Here is a 16729-nt window from a genome sequence, read left to right on the forward strand (position 1 = left end):
CGACTTACAGAGACTAGGGTGTGTGAACCATGCATCAGCTGCAGAGTCACTTACAACTACGTCTCACCCGAAAGTCGGAGCACAAGGAGGTGAAGTGACTTGCTCAGGATCACACAATGAGTCAGTGGCTGAGGTGGGATTTGAACCGGGGACCTCCTGGTTACAAGCCCTTTTCTTTAACCACTGGACCACACAGCCTCCTTTGAATACAGTAATGAAAAGTAATCTTTATCTAAGCTTTGACTTGGGAAGGACCATCCACCCTGCTATTCAGTCAAAACAGTAAAGTCTAGAGAACGCATCTATTCTCACAGGTGCAACAAAAGCAGAAGATACTACAGGGATGGAAATAAGACTCCCACTGCATAGACACACCTGAGCTTGTTACCAATACACTGTGACTAATCAAACTCACAGTAAAACCTGGAATGGGTGAAACTTCTTTGCAAAGGGAGTTTTATTTCCATCCCTGTATTTGCTTTTCCACCACCACAGTAATCCCCTCTGCAGCACACACATGCTTTCTCAGTTCTGACCCTGAGAGTCCTGGGGGGGGGGGGATTCAAAGTTTCAGTCTCAGGCTACACCACGTCTATCAGTTTAATCTCTCCTGGCATAACAATGGAGTAATGATTATTTATGGCGTTGTCATTAGATCTACCACCTGAAACGTTTGCAGCTCTTATGGGATACATAGAAACCAGGAAGCAATTTCATGCCTTTTGGAACATTATTTTCTTTGGATGAAATCTAGGCAGCAGTTTTTCAGGTTCAATTATACACCGTAATATGGAAACATGGAAATACAAACTCTCAAAACACTGTATTCTGCTGCCCTTGCGTTTCTATGTAAAGATTTCAGTAATTTAAAGCACACCCTGAAATACCAAAAAAAGAAGGGGTTAATGACCAGTGTGGGCCTTGAAACCAAAGGTGTTTCACAAAATTTGGAAAGTGGACCCTAAGGTTCTTACAGCAATACTAACATTTTAGGACCTGCATCCCCTACAGGGTAAAGGATTGGGCTGAAGCTCAAATAAAACTCGTCACTTGCCCCTTGTGTGGCAACTTGCCAAAAGTGAGTTAGGTGCTCCTGGTATTTTTTTCTCAAAAGCTCTATCGAGGTGCTACACATGATGGTAGCATCTAAGTTGAGCCCAGGATGATTTTTCTGGTCAGGGTCACTTTTTCACTTTAGGTTGACCTTTGCCAGATCACAGCTCGAAGGGGGGAAAGAAAAAAAAGAGAAAAAAAGAAAAAAAATGTATTACCATTTCTTAACTCAGTGGGCCCAAAAACCCCCAGATTAATTTTTCTAACAAAATCTGAGATGGTCTGACAACGTTGGTATGGGATGACCCATATGCATATATACAAGTATGGGCCGAGTTCAATTAGTAGTGCAAACTTGGTGTTGATATTGGTGATGGGACTGTTCAAATCACATGGCTCGAGGAAGGGTGCACCATTTGTAAGAGCTTAACAACCTCTCTGTTCCTTGTGTCAAACAGCAAAAGTTGGCACACTAAAAATGGCAGAGTACAGTGGCTTTAAAAATGCATACAAGTTAAGCATATCTAAGGTGAGTATGTGCTAATGTCATCTTATGTATATTATTAGCAGTCATACAAGATAACCCCACCCTGTATTATTTTGCAAACTTGCATGCAACAGCGCAATCAAAGTGCAAAAGCATCCAGTTTCACAAGGATTATAACCTTTGGTATAAGACACGCTAACTACTATTGTCCAAAAGCAAAACCTTACAAAATCACTTCCCTTCAAGACACAGCTACAAACTGTGACTCACTGTGGGAACCGAAGGAGTGTGATAAATACATTTTAAAAAATGTCTGTCTATTTGACTAGCTCGAGGGGAAGTAGTAATTTCTACCTATTACTTCTAAGAATTTTTTTTTGCCCCATTTAGGAAAAAACACAAAGAGAAAGACTGGAATGAGATTAAAATCGGTCTTGAATCAAGTGGAATGAGTTTGTAGATCTCAGCTCATCTGTCATTCATGGCGTAGACACTTCCAATTAGACACATGTGTGTGAGAGGAACGCCACAGTAAAATCTTGTACGGATATTCATATAGTGTACATGTAGGAGTGCTATTAATCCATATGCACTGATAATCTATAGCAGTTCCATGCTACCATACTGGCACTATTGTACACAGGAAACAACTCATAAGGAAATTCAAATGCATCCCCCCCCCCCCCCCCCTTCATTGACAACAGCTGTTTAAAAATATTGCATGAGCAATTATAGAAGAAATATACTTACTGTAAGTGAACCTCCAGAAATGTCAAATGATTGCTAGAATGTAGAAATGGAACAGCAGCAAACACTGAAAGATAAACAGCTTCCTGATGATGAATAGATGTTTGGAACTTGCATGCAATACTGCACAATGCCTAGCCTGTGGACTCAGGGTAGTCTCCCTCTCACTGTGGCTCAAGTACCTGAAGGGTTAGGCTGGTGCAATCCTGAACATGCATCACCCACCACTGCCCTTCTGTAGGATACAGACTTGAATATCGCCATCTCTCATGAAATCTCTCACCATTTACTTGGTGTGTTTACACTCAAAACTGTTCAAACACTGCCTTTTCAAGGACACAGATTCAACACAGACCGCAGCATACCCTGTGTTTATGCTTGTCCTAACAACAATGCTCCCCTCCCCGCATAGGAATTGCCTTGCGTGTATATATACGATTGTCTCAACTTCCTCAAATACCCCACTGTCAGTCCATTTTTATTCTTGTACATTTTGAATAATTTATTAGTAACAACATAAGCCAGTCATGGAAACACACCCATACAATAAAAATGGCTCCAGAGATGTCTTCACATAACCCACAAATATGATTCTGGAAGTGACTCTTAACAGAAACTAGCTACACCACAATACTGAGGAGTACATGTATAGTATACAGTACAATGAAGACACCATGGGTACAGTATCAGAATGTATACTATTTATTTTTACCAATAGTTTTGGCAAGAACTCATAAAGCATGCACTGGCTACTTCAATTCAGTTTAAAGTGTGTTTTTAAAGCATTAAAGTGCCACTCTAATGGAGTGTTGTTTATTAAGCATACTTAAGTCCAAATGTAAATTCATAAGCAGCATTACATTCACATGCTACATGAGCATTCAGGGTTATCTAATCACTGTGGAGATGTACAGTATCAGCAAATAGAATAGCATTCAATTCTCCATCAAAACAAAAATTCACTTCAACCCCATAAAAGTACACATTTTACACACAAGAACCTTCCCTAGTAATACTTATGAACACCAGTCATAACAAAGTGTATGTTTCAGTGCTGTACAATGCCTTTGAGATTGTAAAACTGGATGGAAATATGCAATTAAACTGAACCTTCTTTTTTTTCTTATTTTTTGAAGTTGCTTCCAATTGCAAACAATGTGCGCTGTTTTCTCAAGCATGATGCTAGAATAACACATTATTCCTTGAGTTCTGCTTTTAAACAGCAGTTTGACTGAAATTATATGGAAGATATAAAAAACTATTATATATGATTGTATTATATATATATGAGACATATATTTAAACTTTATGAAACATATGATAAGCACTCATGTTTTCAAATTTAAAAAAAATATTAAATATATATATTTCCCAAGCCTGGGATTAGTCAAAGTGGTGCATATATAAAATAAGTTAATACGTTATACGATGTGCAATTTCAGGGATGCAAAAAATACTTCCATTGCATAGCAGTTTGATTCAAGTTTAACAAGGACACACCTGAGCTTGTTACCTCTACATTGGGGCTAATAAAACTCGTAGTAAATATGTGGAATAGGTGGACTGCTATGTAATAGGAGTCTTATTTTCATCACTGAATTTGAAAAGTTCAATGAGGTCCTTTATTATAAACCACCCGATTCCCTCAGTTAATTAATCGCAACTGTCTAGCCTCCATTTCCAGTGATTCTATGGTAAACAACACCACCATAATATTTCTAGCTTTGGAATTACTATCTAATTCACTGGGACATCGTGAACACCACTTTGTTTATATCTACAGAGCAGACCTAGTTTGGAAAGCCCCCCTGTAACAAACTGAACAGCATTTTAAAACTTCCTTGAGAAAACAAGGATAGTCTTGTTCTGCAGACACAAGAAAATCAGGCAGCCAGTTTTTCAAGGCACAGAAAAGTTCTAACAATACAATACTCTAATTTCAAAAACTAAAATGTGAAACTTGACATGCTTCAAAAGCGGCCTTCTTTTCTTTCAGTGCTGTAGAGCCACATTGCCAAACGGTTTCCTCCACTTTTAATTCTCTTAAAAAAAAAAAGTCCAGCAATGGCCGTTTCATGTACTATGCAGCGATGATTTGGGATGGATTTAGATGTTGAACAACACTGGACACTGGTCTGTGTGTCCATTTCATTGGAAGCTGGTCCAGTTGCCCTTCAAGCAGATGAGCAAGCTGACCTCCCAAATGACATCACCGGGTGGTCAATAGCTAACAAAACCTTAAATACCTACTGTATTCGTTCAATTAGGACAGACATAGCCAACAGGTAGGGAAGGGTGTTTTTTTTGTTTTTTTTTAACTATTTTATTGTTTGCTTTATTATCAGCTTGTTATCGACTTTACTGTTTAGCTATCTCCAAACTGCTATCAAATGGCACAGATGACCAGAAACATTAGCTACAGCTACTTACAGATTACATCCTGATCAAGAGTGATTTGTAGCTGCCGCATTGGTGTTAATAACAATACACCATGTTTCCATTCGCTAACACCACAATTAAAAAGAGACGCTGTGCCGCTCATGCAGGGGAAATCCTTAGCGCTTTGTGAAATCTAATTAAAATCGCTCACATGCAGTTTCAAAACTATCCCACAGCCAAATGTGTCAATGGGTTGTTTCAGGAATTGCTAAGCAGATTTCTGCTACTGGTGATCTCCCAACCCCAGCCCTGCAGACTTGATGGTTAGGTGGGTCAATTAGTAGTGGCCTGCTGTACACTGGAGCCTTGGAGAAGGTTGTGAAAGGAAGGAAGCTAGATTAATTATTTCCCATTCGGTGCTCCATTTGCCAGAATACTCATATAAACCGCATTGATATGAATGGCTTATTTATTTATTTATTTATTTATATTTATTTATATAGCGCCTTTAACCAAGGCGCTGAACAATTTTTAAACTAAACGGTACATTCAAAAGAAAAGGCTGAAGGAAGAAGGTACGTTTATTGGGCAAGGGTGAGTAAGTAGAGTGGTGCTACAGTGAGAACAGAGGCTAGGGCAGGGTTGGGCAAGCAAGCAAAGACCTGACCAGGGGTTAGGGGCTAGGACACGCAGTGGGATGGGCTAGGGTGAAAAGAGTTTTAAGGGAGGAGCGAAAACTGCGTAGTGTAGGGGACTGTTTTATATGGAGTGGGAGTTTATTCCAATGAAGGGGAGCCAGGAGGGAGAAGGAACAGAAACAGGATTGGGCACAGGGCGAGGGTGGGACCGAGAGGGACAACAGAGTTTGAGAGCGTAAGGGACGGGAGGGAACATAGTAAGTGATAAGTGCAGCCAGAAAGGGTGGGGCGAGACCATGGAGGGATTTGTAGACTAGGGTAAGGAATTTAAATAAGCAGCGATAGTAAACAGGGAGCCAGTGTAGCTGGTGGAGAAGAGGGGAGGTATGAGAGGAGTGGGGGAGGTTGAATATGATACGGGCAGAGGCGTTTTGAATTTGCTGTAGTGGTGTGAAGGCGTAGGAGGGAAGGCCAAGGAGGAGGGAGTTGCAGTAATCGAGGCGGGTGAAGATGAGAGCATGAACCAGGAGTTTAGTGGCAGAGAAAGAGATGGAGGGGCGTATTTTGCAGATGTTGAATAGGTGGAATCGGCAGGTGCGTGTAGTGGCCGAGATATGATCAGCATGATCAGCTTATCTAGCATTACTTCTGCATATTATCAGTATTCTGTTTAAAAGAATAACTGTTATGGTGTTTGTCATGTATTTTAAGATTTCAAGAGAGGAATCTATAAAGTTTCTGCCACCATGGCCTTAAAACCCATTTCTACAATCAGGCAACAGTGCCCTGCAGTCCCAGTTAGTGGAACAGATCATTGAAATAAATGCGTGTGAACATGAGCTAGAACATGTGCCAGGGATTGACACTGGTATTTATACTAGCCTATAAGCCTGCAATACGTTTAGTAAGTTCACTGCAGATTTAGCTGAAGCCTGATCATTTCATTCAGGTAGCTAATGAAAAAAAAACACTGGATTCAGCTCAAGTGTATTTGTCAGTCCTTCAAGACACAAGTATGTTCCCAGTGCTCCACAAACAAACACAACCTGTATAAATACTGTGACCAGCATGGGAACAACGAAACAAGCACCAGATACATTCATTACACCACATCCAAGTTTGCTCTAGAGATGTAAGAGTATCTTTAAACAAATAAAGTAAAATAAATGCAAACTTGGCCAGTGTTTTACTAACAAAAAAACTAGACCTGACTGCTGTCAGCTGAAAGGAACAAGGCACATTCAGTGTTGTGCAATACAAACATGTGCCAACCTCAGTGTTTTCTTTTGTTTTCTCAGTGCATCCCCAGTGGGCATTCTGCTCAACAGCATCTAATATTCCACTGAACTAAATGTTCTGTTTTTACCACTGCATTTCTGTAGATTAGCAACAAGTTCTCACATACTGTATGACCAAGTGAGCTTTTCCACTTTAACTGAGCATTAAGCCTGACAAAAGAATCCCATGAAAGTTCAAAATGGAAATGAAGTAGCTGTCTGAACCGCTATGTTTATGTTATACAAAGTGAAATAAGGTTATCACTGATGGAGGTGTGCTCGGGGTCTAATACGAAGGGTTCACAACACCAGTAATAATAATAATAATAATAATAATAATAATAATAATAATAATAACAATAAAGAAATATGCAGTTTGAGAGAAAGGGAGACTACAATGCCACCCAATATAACATTTGTTGTTCATCCGTAATACAATCATACAGTTTGTTGCAACAATTTCAAGTGAAAAGCCATGCACAAAATGGAGCTTTTTTCTTAACGTGCCGATAGTTTGTTCAAGGATCTTGCTAGAATGTACTTCGGAGGGCTAGAAATGTGAGCAGTACTAGAACAGAGGACAAGAGCTAAGCGGACGCTGCTCCTTCAACTTGAACAATTCTACTCCATGCAGCAGAAGCTATAAATAAACCCGTATGCTTCCTTATACCTATAACTGGTGCATACTCTATATTCAATATGCAGAACAACTAACATCTGTACTATCTATATTGTTTGTATGCCCAGCCCGTGTATAGTGGAAGTTGAGCTTTTTTCCCCCCCAACAACACTAACAGTGCAGTTCTTGTAACAAGGCAAAATGATCATTTTAAATCAGGACCCACAACATGCATAATCTATACAGACGCGGTGATCACGAGCTACTACAGTCAAAAGATCAAAACATATTACTTTGGCAGACAAATGCACAGAACGGTCAAGTTCCACTATTTTGGATACATTTTAATAAAATGTTGCAAAATAACGTGTCAACAGAAATATAAACTTGAACTGATGCATTGCATTCGTCAAACATATTACAATACCGGTGCAACAAAGCACGTTTTAAACACAACGGTAGGATCAGTTCGTTTTGGGGCATTTGTCATTGCAGACATCATGTCATTTTATCAGATCCTTAAGAAGCAAAACACAAAACTCGAAGTAGCCTGGATGAGAACATACTACTTAGTAAATAAACACAATGGCTTACCCCCGTGGAACTGCATTGCCCACCTCTGTGACATATTGACAAAAATGCGACTTCACAGCCGTACATTTAAGGAAGCAAGTCGTGCGAAGAGGCATTGAAATCCCACATTCTTTGCAATATACACTGTTTGCAAGTAACTAAATGCGCAATAGCCGTCTTAAGCTGGTGTTAAAGCATTACTGCCTGGTGTGTCTCCACACAAGCATAGCCTGTTCTATCAAGGTGCTGACGAAAAAAAAAAAAATCTGAATGCTAAACTTACAAAGAACAAACCACCTCCATCAATGTAACTTTTAATAAAGTCATATACAGAAACTTGCGTGCATCACCTTTAACGTTAGAGGACTGTATCGTTAAATATATTAGGTTTAAAAAAAAATACCCACGGGAACAAGCATCTTTTTATATTCTCTCGAGCAAAGGATTGGGATGTTGCACGGACCAATCGCAAATATCTGTCTTCAGTCAGCCTGAGTTCATAATGTCATCTTCGGCACATGCAAACAAAAAAAAAACCTTCGTGCCTTCGTGCACATCACATTCCACAACCAATCCACATAATCTCACTGACTGACTGACTGAAATAAACTGCACGGGCAGACTCTTTACTTTACACATTTTGTAACAATATCCGCACACAGCCAAACCATTTCTCAACTGCAGGGGGGTGGGGGTGGGATCTACTTCATGCATTTCTGAGAAACTCATCTCAAACTAGGCGCTCCCTCCTCAGGATTTATAACAAATGTCAGACCGGACTCCAGTCCACCTCTGCAAGTTACAGCTCGCAGTTTCCAAGACGACGATAACTTTTCCTTGCCATTCAACCTTCCCGCTGCCCTGTTGCACTTGGCACGGTCTACTCTAGAGTAGCAAACATCAAGGAAGTAGACTTTTTCTGGCAATTGAAACTATGCTCAGTTCATATTGAATTGGATAGTATTTGGAGCCGTCAGTTGATGGACGATTCTCTTTTGTAACGGGTCGCATACCCCTTAGTTACCACTAGCCTCTCAAGTGTTACATATGTTGTGACTAAATTGTTTCGGTCAGACTACGTGGCGCAGACTCCTTCGTCGTAAAATAATAAACTATAGTGGCGGTCAGTAGTTTGCTAATTGGGAAAGGGTAGAAGCTGATTAATTTTAAAAAATACATAAATTATTATTATTAATTATTATTATTATTATTATTATTATTATTATTATTATTATTATTCTGTTTAAGAAGAAAAAACCTCCAAAATGCAAAAAATAAACTATTGACAAAGTAGAACATTTTTTTGAAGAATGTCACATGTTCAACAACCTATACTTAACCCTCATGGTTATGTATGTCTCTACACACATACATACATACATACATCCGGAACAATGTGATTTACATACATACAGCTTTGTGATTGTGAGTGAGTCGGTTCAAGCATCTGGATTGCCCTTATTGATGACAAGCTCAGGGACTACACAAGCTCAGGGACTACACAGCAGCTTTGTGTGCACAGGGCTCACATAGGGCACAGGGCTCAATCTTATAGAGCAGTCCTAATGGTCCCTGCAGCAGACTCCACCTCAGAGGAAACATTGAACTCATACCCCAGCCCCACTGTTTGCAGAGCAGGATGGGGCAGCTTGAGTTAAAGTGGAGCAACACAAAGCTATGGTGTTGATTCTCAGAGACCTTTCAAAGTGAATACAATGTATTGGAGTGAAGTTCAACCGTTTAAAAAAAGGGCAGTGAAAAGGGTGACATATATGGATTTCAGAAACCTTTGAAGTTTATTTTATTTTTAATCTGTGGCTGCTTTGGAGATTCTTTTGATACATTGTAAATGAAAAGCTAAAACGGAGATGAACCCTAACTCCATTGGTGGGGAATGCACTGCACCGGATTAAATATAAACTGATTTCAAACACACGGTAATTACATTTATCCTACAGTACCTCTCTTTGTGAGACTATTAATGCTTTTATGTATATTACTTAATAGGGAGAGAATGTCTTGCTTTAAACAGGTACTGTGAGTCATTGCTTTCCACATTCTACACAGCTATTCACTAAACATGTTAAATCACCACAAGAACATCTCATTAAGATACTTCAAGCAGTTTCCCTGGATACAAAATAAAAAAAAAAAAACTTATAAATATTTGCTGCACTGCATTTCAGCTTGAGGTACCGTCTTTATAACACTGAACGCTTTACAAAAAAGTTTAAAACAGATGTAAAATCAGCTCATGTTGCCATTAAATACTGCATATAGCACAGATCTGCACTGCACATTTCCTGTCCAGTTTTATATACTATAAATACATTCTAGATATTACAACCACATGGGCCCTTGTGAAGCACACAAGTCTGTTATTGGTACAATGAAGGCATCAGACTACATTTCACAACATGCTTCACTCAATTGCCCCCAACTTTCACAGGGAGGCATTGTAACTATCTGGAGTTTTGTTCTTTATGGATCCCTTGGCACAATTTTAAAGAGCAGAGATGTACATACCAACGTCTTACCCTTTAAATCGTCACTCTGTGATCTAAACAGTGTACGCCTGTCCCAACTTGCAGCAGTAGGTTTTAAATCAAATATTTAAGCTTGGTTGTATATCAGAAAACAAGACATTTTAAAGTTGACCACCATCCCCACTAAATTGCAATTTGATTCCATTCTGCAGTAAACACGTCTAGGAATGATTAAATAAGCTAATAATCATCACCCTTCAACAATATGTACTGCATGGGGCACTAGATCTTAATCAGTTGACCTGTGCCACACACATTTGTACATGTAGGTAATCATGCACATTTCTAACTGGATTGCTTGATCAAGCTAGGGATTCATTTGACCCACTATTACAACATTCAGGCACTGAAAAGGTTGGCTCAGCCGTTTATTTTGCATCTTGTGGGTGAGTGTTCTTAGACAAACAGATACCTTGCCAAGACTTTAAGGAGTGTTTTCTGAAAATTGACTCAACAACCATTTTAGAACGTTTTGAAATATTTTATCTCCTCCCTAACCGTATTTGTTAAATAGTTCCTTAATAGCTTTTCAAACAAAAAGCTTTCTGAAGGATTATGTCTGTTGTATCGGGACAACTTGCCAATCAACATGCCCCTGCGCAAACCTGTAACACTTTCCAAGAACTCAAGGATATGTTAGGGTTTTTAATGCAAACGGACATTGTGCCCCTATTTAAATTGGACACCCCCTCCTCAGTTAACAATTCCAAGGGTTTGAGCTTACCTTCTGCCCTGGAAATATAACAGCAGGTACTATGACAATTATAAATTGGGACCTCAAAACCCATTTGGGTTATTCATCGTCAAGCTGAAAAGTGGCATCTACTGCATCTAAGTATGTTTGACAGCAATATTTATTTTTGTGTGCAAAACATAATGCAAGCTAATACAAGGAATGTCTGGTATCAGGGAACACAGGGCAATGCTAGGATTTGCTGAGACACCAAGTTTTAATTATTAATAAAATGCATGCAAGAGAATATGGCTTACTGTACACATAGATGTTAAATTATAATAAAAAAAATCTGAATTTGTGTGACAATCATTTAAAATTGGTATGGGAAAATCCTTGTGCCCTATGATACTGCACAGGGTTTAAAAAGGATTTAACTGCAGAGGCAACTGTAGAACACTGTACAGAACTACCTATGAATAACTTGGCCTTTAAAAGTTGACACTGCATCTGAGCTTACTGTTCTTCAATCTTTATAGAGATGGAACTGACACTGATCGATTGCACCCATGTATGGAGCTCTCTTATGGCAGCTATTCCAGCCATATGAGAGCTCCATTTGGGTGTCAGGTTACAAACCAAAGTTCTACATTTTGTTATTCCACTACCGGTATTACAGAACAGGGAAGAATACTGTAAGAGTCAACATGTTCTTGCTTGACGGGTTTTCTAGGAAAACTCATCATTAAAAGCGATACAAATTAAAAAGGTAACTAGATACAAGCTAGAAATCCCATAGGTACAAAATAAGGAGCCTTACAGCAGTTAAGATGGGGATGTAGGCTGTGTGGTCCAGTGGTTAAAGAAACAGGCCTGTAACCAGGAGGTCCCCGGTTCAGCCACTTCCTCATTGTGTGACCCTGAGCAAGTCACTTAACCTCCTTGTGCTCTGTCTTTCAGGTGAGACGTTGTTGTAAGTGACTCTGCAGCTGATGCATAGTTCACACACCGAGTCCTATATCTTGTAAAGCGCTTTGTGATGGTGGTCCACTATGAAAGGCGCTATATAAAAATAGATTATTATTATGTAAATCAGTTCTACATTGGTTGCTGAACAACATTAAGTTCCAAAGCATTGCTTCTAGCAGCAGCCTCCTACAATCCTTAACCAGCAATTTTGTAATAAAAAAGGGAAGTGCAAAGAGTAAAATATCTTGAAGGGGGAACATTTTTATAGTCATAAAAAAGTTGATTAAAAAAAGCACCAGTGTTCATATCAAAGGTGACTCTTAAAAACATATTTATTTCTTTTCTAAACATTATCCCCATTAGATTTACAATGAGACATATTGAAAGGAAAAGATACCGAGTTAGTGTTAAAATTGGCTCTTGTTATCTCAGGCAGAACATGACAATAAAATATTCATTGCCTAGCTGGTAGCCCTACCAGGATCATTTCAGGCACTTTGGTGAGAGTTTGGGAAAACCAGAACCACAGCTTCTATACATGGGAATAGAATAAAACAAAACAAAATGTGTCATGCCCTGGTGCCTGTCTGAGAGACCAGGTGCTGTAAAGTATTAGTGCTACACTATCTAACACTTTAGAGAACACCCCCACCTGCTGTTCTGTTTCTGATTTCAAATGGTTCAACCTTCTCACTGTTTCAGAGACAACTTTAACTGTAAAAGATACACATTTGTAACCTTTATGCTCTCAAGTTGACACAAGCACTTTACTAACAATAATGCTGGCAAAAATATCTTTGGAGGATGCTTATAATAAAAACTGAGCAAATCAGCAGGGGAAATGAAAGTAAATTCCTGAAGTAAAACTTTAGAGTTGGTTGCAGGCTCAGCATTTATAGCAGGCAGAAACCAAAGCTGATAGAGATGTCAAGTTATGCTGAACATAGTCAGGGTAATGGCTGTGAAAATGTCTCCATATTTTTATGCAAGTTTTCCTTTATATAAAAAAGCACCTTGAAATGATTTCCTAATGTTGCATAAACTTAAAGTTCTGTATAAATTCTGTCTTGTACAAATAACAAAAATCCATGTAATCCGAGTCCTTCTTTGTAGAAAATGTTGCCGTAGATTCCTAGGACCTTTAAACAAGCCCTTTCAAAAGTTTATTTGGCAACAACAAGGCAGACTCCATCCCAAAAAAGCTATTTGTGGTTCAGTCCTGTATTTAATAAAAGTGTGTATTTCTTCCTCTTTAAAACCAGCACTGTCACACTATTACTGGTTCTCCCTCCAAACTGGCAGCTCCTGCTGACTCTCAAATCCTGAATATAAGAAAGGACACAAAGTGAAATACATTGCATGAGCTACCAGGAAGCAGCTAAATTATCAGATACATAGACTGAAAGACAAAACTGCAAACTGGGGTGCAGCAAGAACTTTACAGGATGAGTGAAACACAAACAACCAGATCCTGCACACTTACAAATAAGCGTCTCCTCACTCCCCACCATGGATAAAGATAAATACATTATTATTGTTATTGTTATTATTATTAGATAAATACATTATTATTGTTACTGTTATTATTATTAGTCTCCACAACTGGGACTGGTATTGCTTCCTCACAGCCAAAGCCTAACCAGCCGCTGCTGAAAAGCCAAATACAGATTGTCAGGAGAATAAAATGGTGACGCACCTTTGCGGAGAATGCTAAGAAGCTGGTCTTTGGTCCAGTTACACAATGTGATAATGAAGAGCCCGTCGTCTTTGAGCACCGAGCGCACAGCCCGAGGATACTGCTCTCTGCTCTCTGCCGCGTTCTCTGGGTTCAGACTGATCGCATCAAACGTCCCTTTATCGATTCACACGCCAAACCCTGACAGCTCAGGAGAGGGGCTTAGAAAGTCTTCTTCCTGGATCACAAGGACCACACAGCATGTTTAAGTGGCAAAGCACAAATTAACCAGAAAGAGCATATGCAACTATGAGAAATTATTTGTAATAAACTTCATTTTTTTCAAAATAATATTTCTAGATATTATACTTGAAGAAATAAAATAAGTTGTTCCAAGTTGTAAAATATTTGGTTACAATGCAAACAAGAGACAGGGAGGTTTACAGTTGCATTGAACACATTTTAGGTTTTATGTCTGAGATCTTTTGTCCAGCCGATACATCTTAGCCTTTGTCCACGTCCTCAGATCTCAGGAGCCAACAGAAGGAGTATTACTGTAAGCACCCCCCCCCCCCTCTTTACCGTCCCACTCTCTCCCTAATTCGTCTGCCAAGTAGACAGCAAATGAAAGAGGGCTTTATCTTGCAGCAGTGCAGCTTTGAAAGATGCTACTTAGACTGTGATTTTTAAACACACACACGGTAATGAATCGTCATCTCGGCCCAGTGAATTGAACGGATGAGAGTGCACTGGTTTAATTTAGGATGAATTTGGAGCATAGCGAGTGTGCTGAATTTACAGCTGTCAACACTGATGACCCTCTTGTGTCACAGCGAAGGTCCAGGGCAGGATGCGGTCAGTCTGCCACAAGCCTGACCTGCACAAGGTTTCAGCTTGACCACGGTCAATATTTACCCTAAAGCAACATAATTAATAATGTTTTGAAATCTACAGGAAATACTAGCTTACTGCACTAGACCATGGAGTGAAATGATTTATTTATATATGCATTTATTTATTTTTAAATACACAGAGAGGTATTAAACCAGGTAAAATTTGTGCACAAGGCGAGAAAACTATTTTGCCATGACAACCACGAGTACATCTGACACCCTGGTATTTGCTTCCCAGTCTTCTAAAGAGAAAACAAACCAATGTATCCTTTAAATTAAGGACTCTTTTCAAACCCAATATTAGCGGTCAAATCTGGACAGTGTCCTTCACCACTAAAAGCACAGTCTAGAGCAGCTTCTGAATGATCCGTTCTGTAGTCTGGGTCAGAAATGTAGAGGAAATGAAAAAAAATGCAAACAGACTGGAAGTAAAGAAAGCAAAGCTTTGGCCAACAATACTAAATACCTCCTGATTTTTTTCAATAATAATAATAATTTTAAAAAAAACAAAAAAAACCCACAAAGTTAAAAAGTAGCATCTAAACACTTTCACTTCTTGTGAAATCCCAATTAAAAAAATAAAAATAATTACTTAGGTCATGGATGTGCGGTTTTGAAAGAAGCAGATGATATCAGAAATATGTACTTTCATTTTAAATAAATTGTATATTTATATATAAAGAAGCTGTTTGTATGAAACTGTATTGACAGATGCAAGGGAAGAAAACTGAATCCATTGTGGATTCGTTGAACAGTAGATTAAAGGTCTGAATCCAGCACTGACAATCTGTCACTTTCTGTTAAGCAACATCATTCATCACATATTAAAATAGTAATTACCAGATCTCCCCAACATCCCCAATTTCTTTGAAAGTCTGCAGTTCTCTTGTGTAGGCTTCATCCCAACTGCAAACAAACAAATAAATAAATACTGAGGCAACACTCTGCATCCAAAACACAATGACATACACCCATGCACGCACAAAATCCTAGCGAAGACCCTCATCCACGTCTTCAGATGACATCACCGCTCCAATTACAATGTATTAAAAACACAAGCAGCGTTCCAAGTCCAATTTCAATCAATACAATCTTGTACTGCAGACATTGATTTTTCTTTCCTTTCTTTTTCCACGCTGCTGAAATGGGCAAGCTGGTGTTTATCAAACCCAATTCGTGTGCAAATTTCAGGAACGCGTCTTAACGGCACAATACAAACGAGGATTAAAAACCTTATAATTAATTAGATAATTTATTGACCACGACAGTACGCAGAATCCATTCTATCTAAAATTCTTCCCAAAACAGCAAGACGTTAATTGAAATGTTAAAATCCACACAACGCGGGCGTTCTTGTTGCCTGATGCTCTCTTATCGCTTGCCTGTGTGGACAAACAAAATGCCGAGCAGAAATAAGGGACACACGTTTGTACAATGCATTATGGATTTTTAAAAAAATAACTAATAATGATGCATGCACTGTATCCATTTTTTAAAAAAAGTCATTGATGATAAACAAATATAAATGCAAACTTTTACAGAGCCTAATGGTTTTGGTTATAGATAACAGAATCCGAACAGAAGATTTAGTTTGTAATATCGTGCAATAAAAAGTGCTTTGACAACTAATTCATTGCCATGTGTGCATGGCTTTTGAAAATCTAACACCGTTAATACGTGCACAATTCCAGAATCGCGTACGCATCGTCATTCTCGAAATGGTGCAGCCGCAGAAGTCAGGTTCTTAATTAGCGCGTAACACGAATGTTAATTTATAACCCAGAGCGTATTAACTATTCTTTTGTTCCCAACTTTGATGGAACAAATCCACCTTCCTCTCTGCTCTGCTCTGTGACCTACCGGCAACTGAATCAAGAACCAGCGTCCACCAATTAGCAGCGACGTTACACACACTCATTGCACTGTTTAAATTCAATATTCCTAAGTGAGGATTGCACGATTTGCATTCCATGTGACCAATTGGGCAAAAGAGATTAAGATTGAGGAAATAAAAAGAATGGAAAATATATAAAATATTGATGTTAAAATGGATGTTTAAGAAACCAAAAATATGTAAGCTGTTAACTACAATAATTAACAAGAAAGGAAATAAAATGGAAACTACGACAAAAGGACAGGAATATGTAAAAAAAAAAAAAAAAAAAAAAAAAGGCAGAGATGTTGCAGATGGATCAAAAGA

At 38.8% G+C, this 16729-nt stretch overlaps 1 protein-coding gene and 1 pseudogene across 2 annotated transcripts in view; both read right to left on the bottom strand.

The window, feature by feature from the left end:
* LOC117418445 (protein FAM53B-like) overlaps nucleotides 1-8402 on the bottom strand; it is a 28819-nt gene extending 20417 nt beyond the window's left edge. Inside the window, exon 1 of one of the 2 annotated variants that reach the window (XM_034031512.3) lies at nucleotides 8181-8402. The gene's annotated coding sequence lies outside the window, so the exon portion shown is untranslated. Of the gene's footprint in view, nucleotides 1-7794; nucleotides 8142-8180 lie in introns of those variants that run through there. The other variant, XM_058985196.1, reaches the window with a different exon arrangement.
* A 2259-nt stretch (nucleotides 8403-10661) lies between these two features.
* LOC117417880 (EEF1A lysine methyltransferase 2-like) lies at nucleotides 10662-16030 on the bottom strand (annotated as a pseudogene).
* Between the last annotated feature and the right edge of the window lie 699 nt (nucleotides 16031-16729).

This window comes from Acipenser ruthenus, chromosome 13 (assembly GCF_902713425.1).
Source record: "Acipenser ruthenus chromosome 13, fAciRut3.2 maternal haplotype, whole genome shotgun sequence".
NCBI classification, from domain to species: Eukaryota; Metazoa; Chordata; class Actinopteri; order Acipenseriformes; family Acipenseridae; genus Acipenser; species Acipenser ruthenus.